Source organism: Vigna angularis, chromosome 5 (assembly GCF_016808095.1).
Source record: "Vigna angularis cultivar LongXiaoDou No.4 chromosome 5, ASM1680809v1, whole genome shotgun sequence".
NCBI lineage: Eukaryota > Viridiplantae > Streptophyta > Magnoliopsida > Fabales > Fabaceae > Vigna > Vigna angularis.
The window spans coordinates 17,121,913-17,138,878 of NC_068974.1; positions in this window are offsets into that span (position 1 = coordinate 17,121,913).

A 16,966-nucleotide genomic window follows, 5' to 3' on the forward strand; every position below is an offset into this window, starting at 1 on the left:
CTCAACTATTTCATCATTTGTCCTCTCCACCACTTTACATTCTTCCCCGGGGTTAACCTCAGTATTAGCCCCAAAATTTCTGTTAGGCCTTTCTTCCACTTGCTTTGTAATCTGACCCATTTGAATCTCCAAATTCTTAATAGCAGCATCAGTACTCTTTTGAGAAGATTCAGTTTTATGTATAAATTGATTAAGAGTTTCTTCCATCTTTATGAACCTTTCATTAAATGCAGCAAACTGTTGGCATAAAGTTGGTTGTTGTTGTTGCTTGTTGAATTGCTCATTTTGTCCAGCCTGCCCATTCTGCCCTTGACCAATGCTTGGGTGTGGTTTCCACCCTTGATTGAAGTTCCCTTGACGGTACGGAAACTGGTTGGTCATGAAGTTCACATCTTCCAAAGCTTCTGCTGGAAAGGCACACTGACCATTTATATGGTCACCTCCACACAATTCACACAACTGTGATTGAACCTGTGCAACAGTCTTTAACTCTTTCGGCAATTGTGCTAGTGTTTTCGTAAGAGCTTCCAATTGTTGAGTTAGAATCTTATTTTGTGCTAGCAAGGCGTCATGGGTTTGCAGCTGTAGAACTCCTTTTTGTTGACTAAGAGCTCCTCTTTCACTATTCAAATCATTATCACTAGTGGCCATATTATCAATGATTTTTGTAGCTTCCTCTGGAGTTTTCCTCTTGATGTTTCCTCCAGCTGTGGCGTCAAGCATCATCTTGGTTTGAGACCCAAGACCTGTAAGAAAAGCCAAGACTACCTCCCCCTCGTCAAAACCATGTGTGGGAGTTTTTCTCAGTAAGCTTTTATATCTATCCCATGCATGACCTAGTGATTCCTCCATACCTTGCCTGAAAGATGTAATCTCTTGCCTTCCTTTATTTACCTTTGATTGTGGAAAGTATTTGTTTAGGAATTTTGTTACCACCCCTTCCCACTCTGTAAAGCTTCCTTCTGGAAAAGAGTTTAACCAAATCTTAGCGTTGCCTCCTATTGAGAATGGAAACAAGCTAAGTTTGATTGCATCGTCCGGCACCCCATTTATCTTGACTATGTTGCCAATCTCGTTAAATGTAGTGAGGTGCTCATATGGGTTTTCGTGAGACAACCCATTAAACTGGTTACTCTTAACCAATTGGATTAGTGCTGGTTTCACCTCCATATTTGCTGCATTAACTCTTGGTCTTGCTATGCTGTTAAAGTGTTGAGGTCCAGCTACATTTGTATAATTAGCAAGAGTTCGTCTATTGTTCTCCATATTTTCAGTGCTATGGTCAGAATTCTGTGGTGATGGTTGTAACAGAGTTTCCGGAGAAGGAAAGAGTTCTCTAGATGTTCTGATTCTTCTCCTCCGTCTACTCTCGTCCAAACCTTCAAGAAGAGGATCTGCAGTTTTCTTGCTCCTTGTTCGGATTGCTTCCTGCATACACAAGAAAACAAATCCCTAAAAGAATTGGGTAGCACAAAAAGATATAAAAGAAGATAAAATAAAAACAGAAAAATAAAAACAGAAAACAGAAAAAAAAACAGAAAAATAAAAATAAAATAAAATAAAATAAAAACAGAAAAAATATAAACAGAAAATAATAAGTCAAAGATAATCAATAATCAAACAAATAAACTAGTTAAACCACGAGTCCCCGGCAACGGCGCCAAAAACTTGATGACAAATTTATGAACACAGAAAACGACGCCACAAACTGGTTTGACCCTCGGCAAGTGTGACCGAATCGTATCAAGTAATAAACTCGGTAAGACCAATTATCGTTCTCCCAAAGGACTCACGGCCTAGTTAGTTATTTGATTCGTTGATTATTTAAGACTTGTGAACGATTGATTGTAGTTTTAAATGCAAAAGACAGTAATTAAACATGTATGCACGAATGCGATCAATGGCAAAAAGAGTAAAACAAACACGGAATGAATTATATGGATGAGTATGTTGTTGGGGTTATCAATTTCATCTTATCCACTCTCATATATTTTAGGAATTCATCAATCTTTCCATTAATGTTAATGCCACTCTCTAAATCACCTTGTCAAGAAGGCCTATCCTTAATTACGAGTTCATACAATTCCTAGCATTCCTAGTAACTAGTTCTGAAGTGTAGGAGCTTAACGGCAACCAATAAACTATTGGGAGAAATTCCCCGGGTCTAGACTTCCCCGTACGTTCCCATATCGACAAAATCAATGATCATGACAATGAATGAGTTAAACACTGCATGCTATGAGCAAAGAGGAAAAACCCTAACAATTAATCAAAGAAAGAATGTATCTCAAATAAGATTTTTAAACACAGATTCCATATATGAGAGTTTCACAAGATTACATTGATCCCCCAACAACAATACAAGATTTAGTTCACCATATTCATGGTGAATCTAGATGAACAATGATGAAAGAATGAAAGATAAAACCCTAAAAAGGTAGAGAGGTAGCCTGAGCATCCAAGATCTTCCTTCAAAGGGGTGGAAAAGAGAGTGTTTGCTTCGTCCCAGCCAAAGATACAAACCCTAGGAAAACCTAGAGCTTATATACTATTCATAAAATACAAAAAATTACGCCTAAGCCCAAAATAGTGCCGCTCAGCGGTAAGTGCGCGAGTTCATTTCTTCGCCTCAGCGGCCATTTCACCCCTCAGCGGAGCTAACGTGGGTGGTAGTTTACCGCTGAGCGGTGGTTACGGCTTCTCCTTTTGCACTTTTTGATGTCTTTTCTGATTCCATTTCTATCCTTCTTCACTTCTTTCACCAAATTCACCTTAAAACCTGCATAAAACACTGAAATCAAGCATAAACCTGTCCAGCTCTCTTATTTCTGAAAATATAACCTAAAACATGATTTCAAGCTAGTTTCTAAGTGTTAAAGGTTGCTTTTAGTATCAAATTTAAGCATGAAAATAACAGTTTTTCAACTATTATCACCCTCGGCAAGTGTAACCGAACCGTATCAAGTAATAATAAATGGTAAGACCAAGTATCGTTTCCCAAATGACTCACGACCTAAACAGTTATGTGATTTGTTGATTAAATAAGACTTGTAAAAACAAATTCTTGTAGTTTGAATGCAAATGCCGAAAAGTAAATATGAATGGATGTATTGATCAATTGGATCAAAAGAAGCAAAACGTGATATAAATATATGATGATGATGTTGTTGGGGGTTTTCAATTCATCCTATCCACTCTCATGTGTTCAAGAATTCATCTTCTTCATTAATGTTAATGCCTCATTCTAATTTACCTTAAACCCAATGTCTTGGTGAAGAAAGCGTACTCCTAATCACTAGTTTACAATGTCTTGTCTCTCTAGCAATTATTCATGCATTACATTTGCACAGAAGCTTAAAGGCAACCTATCCTCCTATTCCTATGTCTAGGCAATATTACTATTGGGAGAATTTCTTCATGTCTAGATTTACCTATATGTGTCCATATAAATAAAATCAATGATCATGCAATTGAATGAGTTAAACAAAGAATACATAGAGTATAGAAGGAAAACCCTAACAATTAATGAAAGAAAGCATATGAATTAAAGAACCAATTCAATACATGAGAGTTTCAAAGGATTACATTGATTCCCAAAAACAATGAAGGTTTAGTTCACCATAATCATGGTGAAACTAGATGAAAAATAATGAAAGAATGAAAGATAGAACCCTAGAATTTGAAGAGTGGAGCTTGAGCATCCAAAATTCTCTGCCCAAGGGTAAAGAAAATGTGATTTTGCTTCGTTCTGCCAAAAGATAGTAACCCCAGGTCGACTAAAACCTTATATAGACTATTAAAGATTACAGAAAAGTGGCCCAAGGCACATTAAAATTCCGCTCAGCGGTAAGCGCGATTCTTCAGTTTAACGCTCAGCTGCAGTTTTGCCCCTCAACGGTGACTGTGGGTCTTCAGACTGTCGCTCAGTGGTAATTTCCGCTGAGCAGTACTTGCGGCTCTTCTTTTATGCACTTCTTCTTCCTTTTCTGACTCCAACTTATGGCTACTTCACTTCTTCAATTCAATTCATCTTAAAACCTGCAAAAACAAGGGAACCCAAGCATAAAACCCATCCAACTCTCTTATTTCAAAAACATAAACAAAAGCATGATTCCAAGCTAGTTTCTAAGTCATAAAGGTTGTTTTTGATGTCAAATTTAAGTATAAAAATAACAGTTTTTCAACTGTTATCATCCTTCTACTCTCGTCCAATCCTTGAAGAAGAGGTTCCAAAGTTTTCTTGCTTCTAGTCCGAGTTGTACCCTGCATACACAAGGAAACAAGTCCCTAGAAAAAAATTGTTAGAACAAAAAGATATAAAAGATAAACTAAAAAGATAACAAGATATATCAAAAGAAAAGATAAAAAAAAATAAACAAAAAGATAAAAAGATAAACAAAAAGATAAAAAGATAAAAAGATAAAAATCAAATCAAAGTTAATCAATAATCACACAATAGAATAGTTAAACCACGAGTCCTCGACAACGACGCCAAAAACTTGTTAACCCTCGGCAAGTGTAACCGAATCGTATCAAGTAATAATAAATGGTAAGACCAAGTATCGTTTCCCAAAGGAATCACGGCCTAAACAGTTGTATGATTTCTAGATTAAATAAGACTTGTAAAACAAATTCTTGTAGTTTGAATGCAAATGCCGAAAAGTAAATATGAATGCATGTATTGATCAATTGGATCAAAAGAAGCAAAACGTGAATGAAATATGTGATGATGATGTTGTTGGGGGTTTTCAGTTCATCCTATCCACTCTCATGTATTCAAGAATTCATCTTCTTCATTAATGTTAATGCCACTTTCTAATTTACCTTAAACCCAATGTCTTGGTGAAGAAAGCCTACTCCTAATCACTAGTTTACAATGTCTTGTCTCCCTAGCAATTATTCATGCATTACATTCGCATAGAAGCTTAAACGGAACCAATCCTCCTATCCCTTTGTCTAGGCAATATTACTATTGGGATAATTTCTTCATGTCTAGATTTATCTATATGTGTCCATACAAATAAAATCAATGATCATGCAATTGAATGAGTTAAACAAAGCATGCGTACAGTATATAAGAAAAACCCTAACAATTAATGAAAGAAAGCATATGGATTAAAGAACCAATTCAATACAGGAGAGTTTCAAAGGATTACATTGATTCCCCAACAACAATGAAGGTTTAGTTCACCATAATCATGGTGAAACTAGATAAAAAATAATGAAAGAACGAAAGATAAAACCCTAGAATTTGAAGAGTGGAGCTTGAGCATCCAAAATCCTCCTCCATGGGGTGAAGAAAGTGTGATTTTGCTTCGTTCTGCCAAAAGATACAAACCCTAGGTCGATTAAAACCTTATATAGAATGTTAAAGATTACAGAAAAGTGGCCCAAGGCCCATTAAAATGTCACTCAGTGTTAACCCTCGGCATGTGTGACCGAATCGTATCAAGTAATAAAACTGGTAAGACCAAGTATCGTTTTCCCAAAGGACTTACGACCTAGACAATTATGTGATTTGTTGATTATCTAAGACTTGTAAAACCAATTCTTTGAGATTTTAAATGCAAATTCATAAAAAGTAAATATGAATGGATGTATTAATCAATGGAAAGGAAGAAGCAACGTGATTTGAATTATATGAATGATTATGTTGTTGGGGTTTATCAATTTCATCCTATCCACTCTCATGTATTCAAGAATTCATCTTTCTTCATTAATGTTAATGCCACTTTCTAAATTACCTTAAACCCAATGTCTTGGTGAAGACAACCTACTCACAATCACTAGTTTACGATGTCTTGTCTCCCTAGCAATTATTCATGCATTATTTCGCACAGAAGCTTAAAGGAAATCAACCATCATATTCGTATGTCTAGGTTTATAGTTGATAACAGTTGAAAAACTGTTATTTTTATGCTTGAAATTGATACTAAAAGCAACCTTTAACCCTTAGAAACTAGCTTGAAATCATGTTTTTGTTCATATTTTCAGAAATAAGAGAGCTGGACAGGTTTATGCTTGATTTCAGTGTTTTTGTGTAGGTTTTAAGGTGAATTTGGTGAAAGAAGTGAAGAAGGAGAGAGATGGAATCAGAAAAGACATCAAAAAGTGCAAAAGGAGAAGCCGCAACTGCCGCTGAGCGGCAGTTTACCGCTGAGCGGCACTCAGGAGCTCACGGGGGATCCGCTGAGGGGCAAAATGGCCGCTGAGGGGAAGAAACCAACTCACGCACTCACTGCTGAGCGGCACTTTTATGGGCTTGGGCCTAATTTGTTGGAACAATCGGTACCGTTATAGAGTTGCGCAGCGGAATAAAATATAGATAGCGGAAAGCGTGTAACGATCACAACACAAGTTAAAATAATCGGTTTAAAAAATTGATTTTCTTAGTGAACTTTTATCGAACGGTTGATGTGCTAAGAGTTTAGGGATAAAGAAAATCAACACAGAATTTTTATCCTGGTTCGAATCAAAAGATTCTACGTCCAGTCGTTAATCACTATAAATAGTGATTAACCTTTTTCACTAAAAATATGGTTTGCAGATTACAATCAGATAATCAAAATAAGCAAGGAATAGAAAACACCTTCCTTCGACAAACGAACGGAAGAACCTGCTCAGCCAACTTGAAGAGAACCGCTCCGACCTTTGACACACAAAACGCGAGCTTCTCCTATTCACAAGACCAGGCAAGAGCACTCTATCACTTTGAGAACTTCCTCAGACAAACTGTATTCTCAAAATGGCATAGATCCTTTTCACTCACATAGAGCTTCCCTTAGGCACAAAGCTCTAATACTCTCAATTAAAAAAGTTCTTTCTAAGAGCTGTGAAGACCTCTATTTATAAGCCTAGTTTCGTGCAGGGTCAAAAACTGAAAAGACATCTCCCAACTGCCATTGATAATCGATTATCAAAAGTGATAATCGATTATTTGTGTCCGTTATGGGGTTTACAAAAAAGTGATAATCGATTATATGATGTGATAATCGATTATTCCTGTATGACTCTGTGATAATCGATTATTGCCATTCCATAATCGATTATTGCAGTTAAAAATGAAAGTTTACAAAGTTTACAAGAATTTTCTACTACATTTAATCTCTACAAATTGCTTTTAACTAATTCTAATATCTTCTTCAACTAAAACTTCTTGCAGCATCATCAAAACAAATTTCTTCAAGATTACCAATACTCCTTATTGGTAACAATCTCCCCCTTTTTGATGATGATCAAAAATACCTTCTTGTTAAAAGCATTTCTAATTTCCTGCACAGATTTCATACTTACAAACATGTTAGTAATAACTGCACTACTTAAATTAGAAGTTTTCTCCCCCTTTTTGATCATAAACAAAAAGTAAAAAAAGTGGAAAAACTCCCCCTCAAATTTTTCTCCCCCTCAACAAAAGAATTGATGCATTTCAAAACAGAAATAAAATTGAAATTTCATAACATGAAAGAATAGAATACCTCATGGAATATAAGAAAAACAGAAATTCAACTCTAATTAAGAAGTACAAACAATATTAATTAATCCATAATAGAGATAAAAACAAGATATCTAACAAACTCATATATCTTCCCTTGAATGTAATAATCCCCTTTTAAAAACAGACTCAATTTTTTTTTTTTTTTTTTTTTTTTTTTTTTTTTTTTTTTACGCTGTGACTTAAGATAATCGATTATTACTTTAAATAATCGATTATGTGCGAGCCAAATTGTCAAAATCCAAATTTTTGAGGATGAGATAATCGATTATTACCCTTGGTAATCGATTATTTACGTTAATTTCCGAAAAACACAAATTTGGGCCAAATTTTCAACCTAAGACACATCTAACATTCATAAATTATTTCAAAGCTCTAAAAAAAATACCAGGATACCATAGAGTCTTCTTTTCCTTTTGAAAATTTAACCTGCAAAACCAAACAATAGAGTTTTGGTCCCCATAATCTCATTTGGGTCCTTTGAGGTTAGAGACAATTTACTTTATAACAGGAATCCAAACATATTTTCCATTTGGAACATCAAAATGTTTAATTCTACATTTGTTAGAAGTGTGCCCCTTTTTCATACAATAAAAGCATGTGACAACATTTTGGTTTCTATAAGACACAGTTCCTTTTTCAACCCATACCCTACGGGTTCTTTTAATTTTGTTCTTACTTTTAAAAACACTTTTGTTTTTGTAAACCTTTCTAACAGTTATAGGCATTTCAATATTATTATTTCTAGTTTCAACTTCAAGAAGATTTTCAAGAATATCAATATCAAGCATATAACTCTTACATGAAAGACATTCAACAGGATGTTCAACATTTGAAGACTCTTTCATTTCCAAGTTGCAAATTTTATTTCTCAAACTTATTTCCTCATCTAATGCCTTCTCATATTTAATTCGCAATTCTTTAAATTCCTTTTTCAAATTTTTATGAGCAGCATTCAATTTTTCAGATTCATCAAGCAATTCAAGAAAAGCTTTTTGCAAATCAAATTCACTAGATTCAGAATTAGAACAACTTACTTGGCTTGCAGTGTCATCAACATTAGCTGTCAAACATAAGTTTGTTTCTTCAACAGAATCACTTGAACTACTTGAGTCATTATCAACCCAAGCAATGTGAACCTTCTTCTTTTTGTGAACTTTCTTGATAATTGGACAAACGACTTTTATATGGCCTCTTTCACCACATCCATAACATTTAGAGCTTGATGAGGAGCCTTGATTGTCCTTCTTTTTCTTCAGGAGTTGGCTTTTAGATGATTCATTGCTGGCCATTAAGCATAGATTTTCTTGCTTATTTGAATTGTTTGAGCTTGAGGAGCTTGAATCAGACAACGTCAACTTAACAACATCTGTGACTTTATCATGAGTAACTCTTAAAAATTCCCACATTTCCTGAGCACTTTCATAAACAGAAACTTTGAAAAAATCATCAAGGGTTAGTGCAGATAAAATTATGTTCCTAGCCCTAACATCATATTGTGCCATTCTATTTTCATCCATAGTCCACTGTAAAAATGGTTTTTCTACCTGCATATCATTTACAAAAATAGTGGGAACAATTGGTCCATTCATAACAACTTCCCAAATACCCCTGTCAATAGACTCCAAAAATATTTGCATTCTTATTTTCCAAAACGCATAATTTTCCCCCGTAAACAAAGGAGGTCTATCAATAGAAGCACCCTCAGCATAAACTTGGTTATGACCGCCCATTTTCGAAAAATTTGAAAAACTATCAAAGCAAGCTCTGATACCAATTGTTGGAACAATCGGTACCGTTATAGAGTTGCGCAGCGGAATAAAATATAGATAGCGGAAAGCGTGTAACGATCACAACACAAGTTAAAATAATCGGTTTAAAAAATTGATTTTCTTAGTGAACTTTTATCGAACGGTTGATGTGCTAAGAGTTTAGGGATAAAGAAAATCAACACAGAATTTTTATCCTGGTTCGAATCAAAAGATTCTACGTCCAGTCGTTAATCACTATAAATAGTGATTAACCTTTTTCACTAAAAATATGGTTTGCAGATTACAATCAGATAATCAAAATAAGCAAGGAATAGAAAACACCTTCCTTCGACAAACGAACGGAAGAACCTGCTCAGCCAACTTGAAGAGAACCGCTCCGACCTTTGACACACAAAACGCGAGCTTCTCCTATTCACAAGACCAGGCAAGAGCACTCTATCACTTTGAGAACTTCCTCAGACAAACTGTATTCTCAAAATGGCATAGATCCTTTTCACTCACATAGAGCTTCCCTTAGGCACAAAGCTCTAATACTCTCAATTAAAAAAAGTTCTTTCTAAGAGCTGTGAAGACCTCTATTTATAAGCCTAGTTTCGTGCAGGGTCAAAAACTGAAAAGACATCTCCCAACTGCCATTGATAATCGATTATCAAAAGTGATAATCGATTATTTGTGTCCGTTATGGGGTTTACAAAAAAGTGATAATCGATTATATGATGTGATAATCGATTATTCCTGTATGACTCTGTGATAATCGATTATTGCCATTCCATAATCGATTATTGCAGTTAAAAATGAAAGTTTACAAAGTTTACAAGAATTTTCTACTACATTTAATCTCTACAAATTGCTTTTAACTAATTCTAATATCTTCTTCAACTAAAACTTCTTGCAGCATCATCAAAACAAATTTCTTCAAGATTTACCAATACTCCTTATTGGTAACATAATTCTCTGTAATTTACGAATAGTATATAAGCTTTAGGTTTTCCTAGGATTTGTATCTTTGGCTGTGACGAAGCAAACACTCTCTCTTCCACCCCTTTGAAGGAGGATCTTGGATGCTAAGGCTACCTCTTCACCTTTTTAGGGTTTTATCTTTCATTCTTTCATTATTATTCATCTAGTTTCACCATGAATATGGTGAACTAAACCTTGTATTGTTGTTGGGGAATCAATGTAGTCTTGTGAAACTCTCATATATGGAATTTGTTTTTACATCTTATATCTAAGACATATGCTTTCTTCCATCATTAGTTAGGGTTTTTCCTCTTTGCTCAATACTTGCTTTGTTTAACTCATTCAATGCATGATTATTGGTTTTGTCGATACGGAAACGTACGGGGAAGTCTTGATCCGGGGAATTTCTCCCAATAGTATATTGGTTGCCGTTAAGCTCCTGTGCTAAATAAACTAATTATTAGGAATGCTAGGAATCGTATGAACTCGTAATTAGGGAGAAGCCTTCTTGAAAGGTAATTTAGAGAGTGGCACTAACAATGATGAATTGAATGTTGAATTCCTAAAATATATGAGAGTGGATAAGATGAAATTGATAAACCCCAAGAACATACTCATCCATATATTCCATTGAAAGTGTTTGTATTTTGTTTTAGCCATTGATCAACCTCATGCATACATGTTTATTTTCGTCTTTTGCATAGTAAAATCCAATTATTTTGTTCTTAAGTCTTAGCTAATCATTGAATCAAATAGCTAAACTAGGCCGTGAGTCCTTTGGGAAAACGATACTTGGTCTTACCGAGTTTTATTACTTGAACGATTCGCTCACACTTGCCGATTGTTATTCTTGAAAGGTAATTTAGAGAGTGGCACTAACAATGATGAATTGAATGTTGAATTCCTAAAATATATGAGAGTGGATAAGATGAAATTGATAAACCCCAAGAACATACTCATCCATATATTCCATTGAAAGTGTTTGTATTTTGTTTTAGCCATTGATCAACCTCATGCATACATGTTTATTTTCGTCTTTTGCATAGTAAAATCCAATTATTTTGTTCTTAAGTCTTAGCTAATCATTGAATCAAATAGCTAAACTAGGCCGTGAGTCCTTTGGGAAAACGATACTTGGTCTTACCGAGTTTTATTACTTGAACGATTCGCTCACACTTGCCGATTGTTAAACAAGTTTGTGGCGCCGTTTTCGGTGTTCATAAATTTGTCCATCAATAGTACTATTGGGAGAGATTCCCCAGATCTAGATTTCCCCGTATGTGTCCATATCGATAAAATCAATAATCATGTGATAACGGTTGAAAAACAGTTATTTTTATGCTTAAAATTGATACCAAAAGCAACCTTTAAGACTTAGAAACTAGCTTGAACTCATATTTTTGCTTTAGTTTTGTGAATAAGAGAGTTGAAAGTGAATTTAATGATTTTGTGCAAGATTCCCTTGATTTTGTAGGCTAATTGAATGATTTGAAAGAAGAATGGAAGTACCGAATGATTGGAGTGCTGAAAAGTCAACCAGAAACTAGAAAAGTCAACTAGTCAACCAGAAAAGTCAATCAGTCAACCAGAAAAGTCAACCAGTCAACCAGAATGCTGAAAAATCAACCAGAACGCAGAAAAAGTGTGACCGAGTGGCGCTGAGCGGTAAAATACCGCTGAGCGGCACTTTTCAGGTGCCAAAATCACCGCTGAGGGGCAAAAACAGCAGTTGGGGGCAAAATGGATCATGCGGTATTATCGCTCAGTGGTAAAATACCGCTGAGCGCCATTCTAAGTGGGCTTGGACCGGTTTTTTGTTACTTTTATGGGCTTGGGCATAATTTTCTGTATTTTTAGAATAGTATATAAGCTTTAGGACGTCCTAGGGTTTGTATCTTTGGCTGTGACAAAGCAAATACTCTCTCTTCCACCCCTTTGAAGGAGGATCTTGGATGCTCAGGCTACCTCTTCACCTTTTTAGGGTTTTATCTTTCCTTATTTCATTATTGTTCATCTAGGTTCACCATGAATATGGTGAACTAAACCTTGTATGTTTGTTGGGGAATCAATGTAATCTTTTGAAGCTCTCATATATGGAATTTGTGCTTGCATCTTAATCTAAGACTTATGCTTTCTTCCATCATTAGTTAGGGTTTTTCCTCTTTGCTCAAAGCTTGCTTTGTTTAACTCATTCAATGCATGATTATTGGTTTTGTCAATACGGAAACGTACGGGGAAGTCTAGATCTGGGGAATTTCTCCCAATAGGTATATTGGTTGCCTTAAGCTCCTGTGCTAAATAAACTAATTATTAGGGATGCTAGGAATCGTATGAACTCGTAATTAGGGAGAAGCCTTCTTTGAAAGGTAATTTAGAGAGTGGCATTAACAATGATGAATTGAATGTTGAATTCCTAAAATATATGAGAGTGGATAAGATGAAATTGACCCCCAACAACATACTCATTCATTTATTCCATTGAAAGTGTTTGTATTTTGCTTTAGCCATTGATCACCCTCATGCATACATGTTTATTTTCGTCTTTTGCATATAAAATCCAATTATTTCGTTCTTAAGTCTTAGCTAATCAACGAATCACATAACTAAACTAGGCCGTGAGTCCTTTGGGAGAACGATACTTGGTCTTACCGAGTTATTACTTGAAACGATTCGGTCATACTTGCCGATTGTAAAAACAAGTTTGTGACATCACATTTTGGTGTTCATAAATTTGTCCATCATCATGCAATAAAATGAGTTAAACAAAGCATGCATTGAGCAAAGAGGAAAAACGCTAACATTTAATGAAAGAAAGCATATATATTAAAGAACCAATTCAATACATGAGAGTTTCAAAGGATTACATTGATTTCCCAACAACAATAAAGGTTTAGTTCACCATATTCATGGTGAAACTGAATGAAAAAAATAATTGAAGAATGAGAGATAAAACCCTAGAAATTGGAGAGTGGAGCTTGAGCATCCAAAATCCTCCTCCAAGGGGTGAAGAAAGTGTATTTTGCTTCGTTCCAACCAAAGATGACTGACCTAGGTCGACTAAGACCTTATATAGTATTCTAAAAATTACAGAAAAGTGGCCCAAGGCCCATAAAAATGGCGCTTAACGGTTAGTACCGCTCAGCGACAAGGGCGGCACTTCAGATTTGTGCTCAGCTGCATTCTCTTTTATTGCACTTTTCACTTTCTTTTCTGATTCTAACTTCTTCCTACTTCACTTCTTTCATCCAATTCATCTTAAAACCTGCAAAAACAAGGAAACCAAGAATAAAAACCATCCAACTCTCTTATTTCAAAAACATATACAAAAGCATGATTCCAAGCTAGTTTCTAAGTCATAAAGGTTATGTTTAAGGTCAATTTTAAGTATAAAAATAACAGTTTTTCAACTGTTATCACAACCCCAAACTTAGAACTTTGCTTGTCCTCAAGCAAATAAGATATAACTTAATTAATCTTCCACCAATCCACACAATGGTTCACTACATTCAAAACTTAATTAATCTTCCACTCAAATTAGCTCATCACAAAGACTTCAATCAAGATGTGCATATGCTTTAGTGTTCACGTAATCACTTAATATCCAACAAATTCTCTTTTCATGAATGATCAATAAACTAAACACAAATATTCCTATGTATTCATGGAATCTTTCCTCACTAGATAAAGTGTTTTACTAAAACACACAAGTGTATAAGAGGTCACTCATCCACTCTACTATCACAATGTTGCATGAATTAACTTTGCCGTTCATTTAACCACAATCAAAAACACTTACAAGCAAGTATCATCACAAGGACTTTTCTATGGCTTATAATTTGGCTGGGCTAACAAGAAAATGGGTTTTTCTAGATCACAAAATCCTTGAGTTAAGTGAATTATCTAAACCATTCTTCCTTCTTCCCAACTTTCTTTTGCATTGAGCCTTTCTCTTTTTGTTTCTTTTCTTTTTCTTTTGATTTTCACTTGCTTAGCTCTTGGCTCAATGCTTGTTATTTTTCCTTCTAGACTTCTCAACAACCCCAAACTTGAACATTTATCAATACCACAAAATATTCTCAACTCAACTCAAGGTAAAGCTTTTCAAATAGGGTTTTCAAATCATGTTCAAAGATAAAGGTTCAAAGGATAGAATACATAATGTTCTCTTTTAGTGGGATAAAATCGTGCAATCTTGGCTAAAAAGGGTTACCAACAAATGCCTTGATCATATGACACATACAAGCAAATGATTCAATCATAGAAAACCTGGGGAAAGTCATTCATGCTTTCAAAGTAATAACATTCAATCAAATACTCTGGATCTCAAAAACCTCACATATAGGCTCATTTAACAATTCCACATACACATCCTGCTTAGCATCATAATCACAATTACAACATCATGCATTTGTTCACAAAGCTTGTGAACCATCACCTGTATCTCAGTATATAATGCACAATCTCAATATCAATCAATATCAAAGCATCATCAAATAATACTCATCATGCATAAGTCATAAGCAAACCATCATAACAGACACAGTTTCAAATTGAGTACATTAAACCCTATTATACTAATAGAAGCAAATAAGTTCAATGATACAAAACAAAAGATAGAAAAGATCTTGCTCTAGTAATGATAGCATCCATCAGTAGATGTTATCTCATCCTATGCTGTCATTTGTGTCTTCCACCTCTGCATCATCCTCTGCATCTTCAAATGCGTCCTCCTCCTCCTCATCTTCATCATCATCCTTAGCTGAAGCTTCAGCTGCTCCAACTCTACTGCCCTAGGCTTGCTCCTCTGGCCACGCTACCACATTATGAAACTCATCCATGGTCCACTTGTGTGCTGGGGGTGTATCATACATCCCAATAATCATCTCAGCCGTGGCCACCTGCCCTCTGTGGATCGACTGCATCTGAGCATTTATAAGAGACATGTACATGTCCCTCATCTGAAATGGCTCTGCCTCATGAATCTCTGTAGAGGCCTGACCCTGTGGTGGTCCTCTTCCTCTACGAGGATGACGTGGTGGCACTGGCTGAGCTGCCTCATAACCTCCACAATACTTTTTGGAATAGGCTTCATCAATAACTTTCCTTGGCCTCTCAAATGGTGGAGTAGAGATTTATCACCTCCACAGTACTGTCTGTAATAGGCTTCATCAAAGAAGGATGTCCCAAAGGTGCCTTGCTGTTCATAGAGTTGACACACACCTGTATCTCATTGGCTATCACCTGGCCAATGTTAATGCTCAACCCTCTTAGCACACAATACAAAAGAAGTGCCCTGCTAATAGTAATGTCTGAGACATGGGAGCACGACTGAATGTTTGCATGAGAGAATGCCATCCAATATTTTGCCAGAGGAGTCAAATCAGTTCTCCTAATGTTCACCACTGCACCATTCCTGTTTCTCTGAAAATGCCCTCCAAGCACACATAGTACACTCTCTACATCTTCAAAATCAGTTCCTTCCTCCATATTGAGAGCGAACTGACATTGCTCACCACCCCATTCAGTATTTAAAAATTTGTTGACAGAGTCAGGATCATACCGAATAGGGTGACCTCTAACATAGCTCAAGTAATCCTCAGCAGGATGATCACCCAACCTCCTTGCGTTGGTGTAAAATTCTTTCACCACTACTATGTTACCTGGTGCAGGGTAAGTGGCTAGCCTCCTCCAATTCCTACTCACCATTTGCTCTCTGAACTGAGGAGCTAAATCAAGACTTAATCCAGCTTTTCTTTCCATTAAGAGCCTCCTATCTTGAACAATCTTGAAGAGTTTCTTAAACAGTTACTTTTATACTTAATTTTGATACTTAATGCATCTTTTTTGACTTAGAAGCTTGCTTAGACTCATGATTTTGCTTTAGTTTTGTGAGTAAGAGAGTTGAGGATATGCTTTATGATTTTATCACTAAATTCCTTTGATTTTGTAGGCTTTTGGAATGATTTGAAAGAACGGTTGAAGTACCAGGGAGTTGTAGTGCAGAAAAGTCAACCAGAATGCAGAAAGTCAACCAGTCAACCAGAGCGCGTTTTGGGCAAGTTTTATGCGATTTTATGATCTGTTTTGGGCCTGGACCCATTTTCTGTTATTTTTATGTCCTATTTTAAGACCCAAATGTTTTAGAGATTGTATCTTTTGATGGTTTAAGCAAAAAAACACACTTTTCACCCCTTGGGGGTAGATTTGGAGATGGTGACGACTCTCCTCTTCTCTTTCATTCTTTCATTCCATTGTTCATCTAGTTTTTCCATGACGATGGAGAACTAAACCTTTATTGTTGTTGGGGAATCAATGTAATCCTTTGAAGCTTTCATGTATTGAATTTGTTCTTCAAGATCTTTTAAAGATACATGCTTTCTTTCATTAATTGTTAGAGATATTCTTCTTTGCTCAAATGCTTGTGATGTTTTATTCATGTATGGCATAAATCTTATGATTTGTAAGTATCAGGAGATTTCGTACTCCTAGGGTTGGACGATTTGGGGATGTGACAGCTCTCCTCTTCTCTCCCTAGGATTGTTATTGAGAGATATTTTACAATTCACGATCTGGGGAATTCTCCCAATAGTAGTATAAACCTAGACATAGGAGTATGATGGTTGATTTCCTTTAAGCTTCGGTGCTTTATAATGCATGAGTAATTGCTAAGGAGACAAGACATTGTAAACTAGTGATTATGATTAAGCTTTCTTCGCCGAGACATCGGGTTTAAGGTAATTTA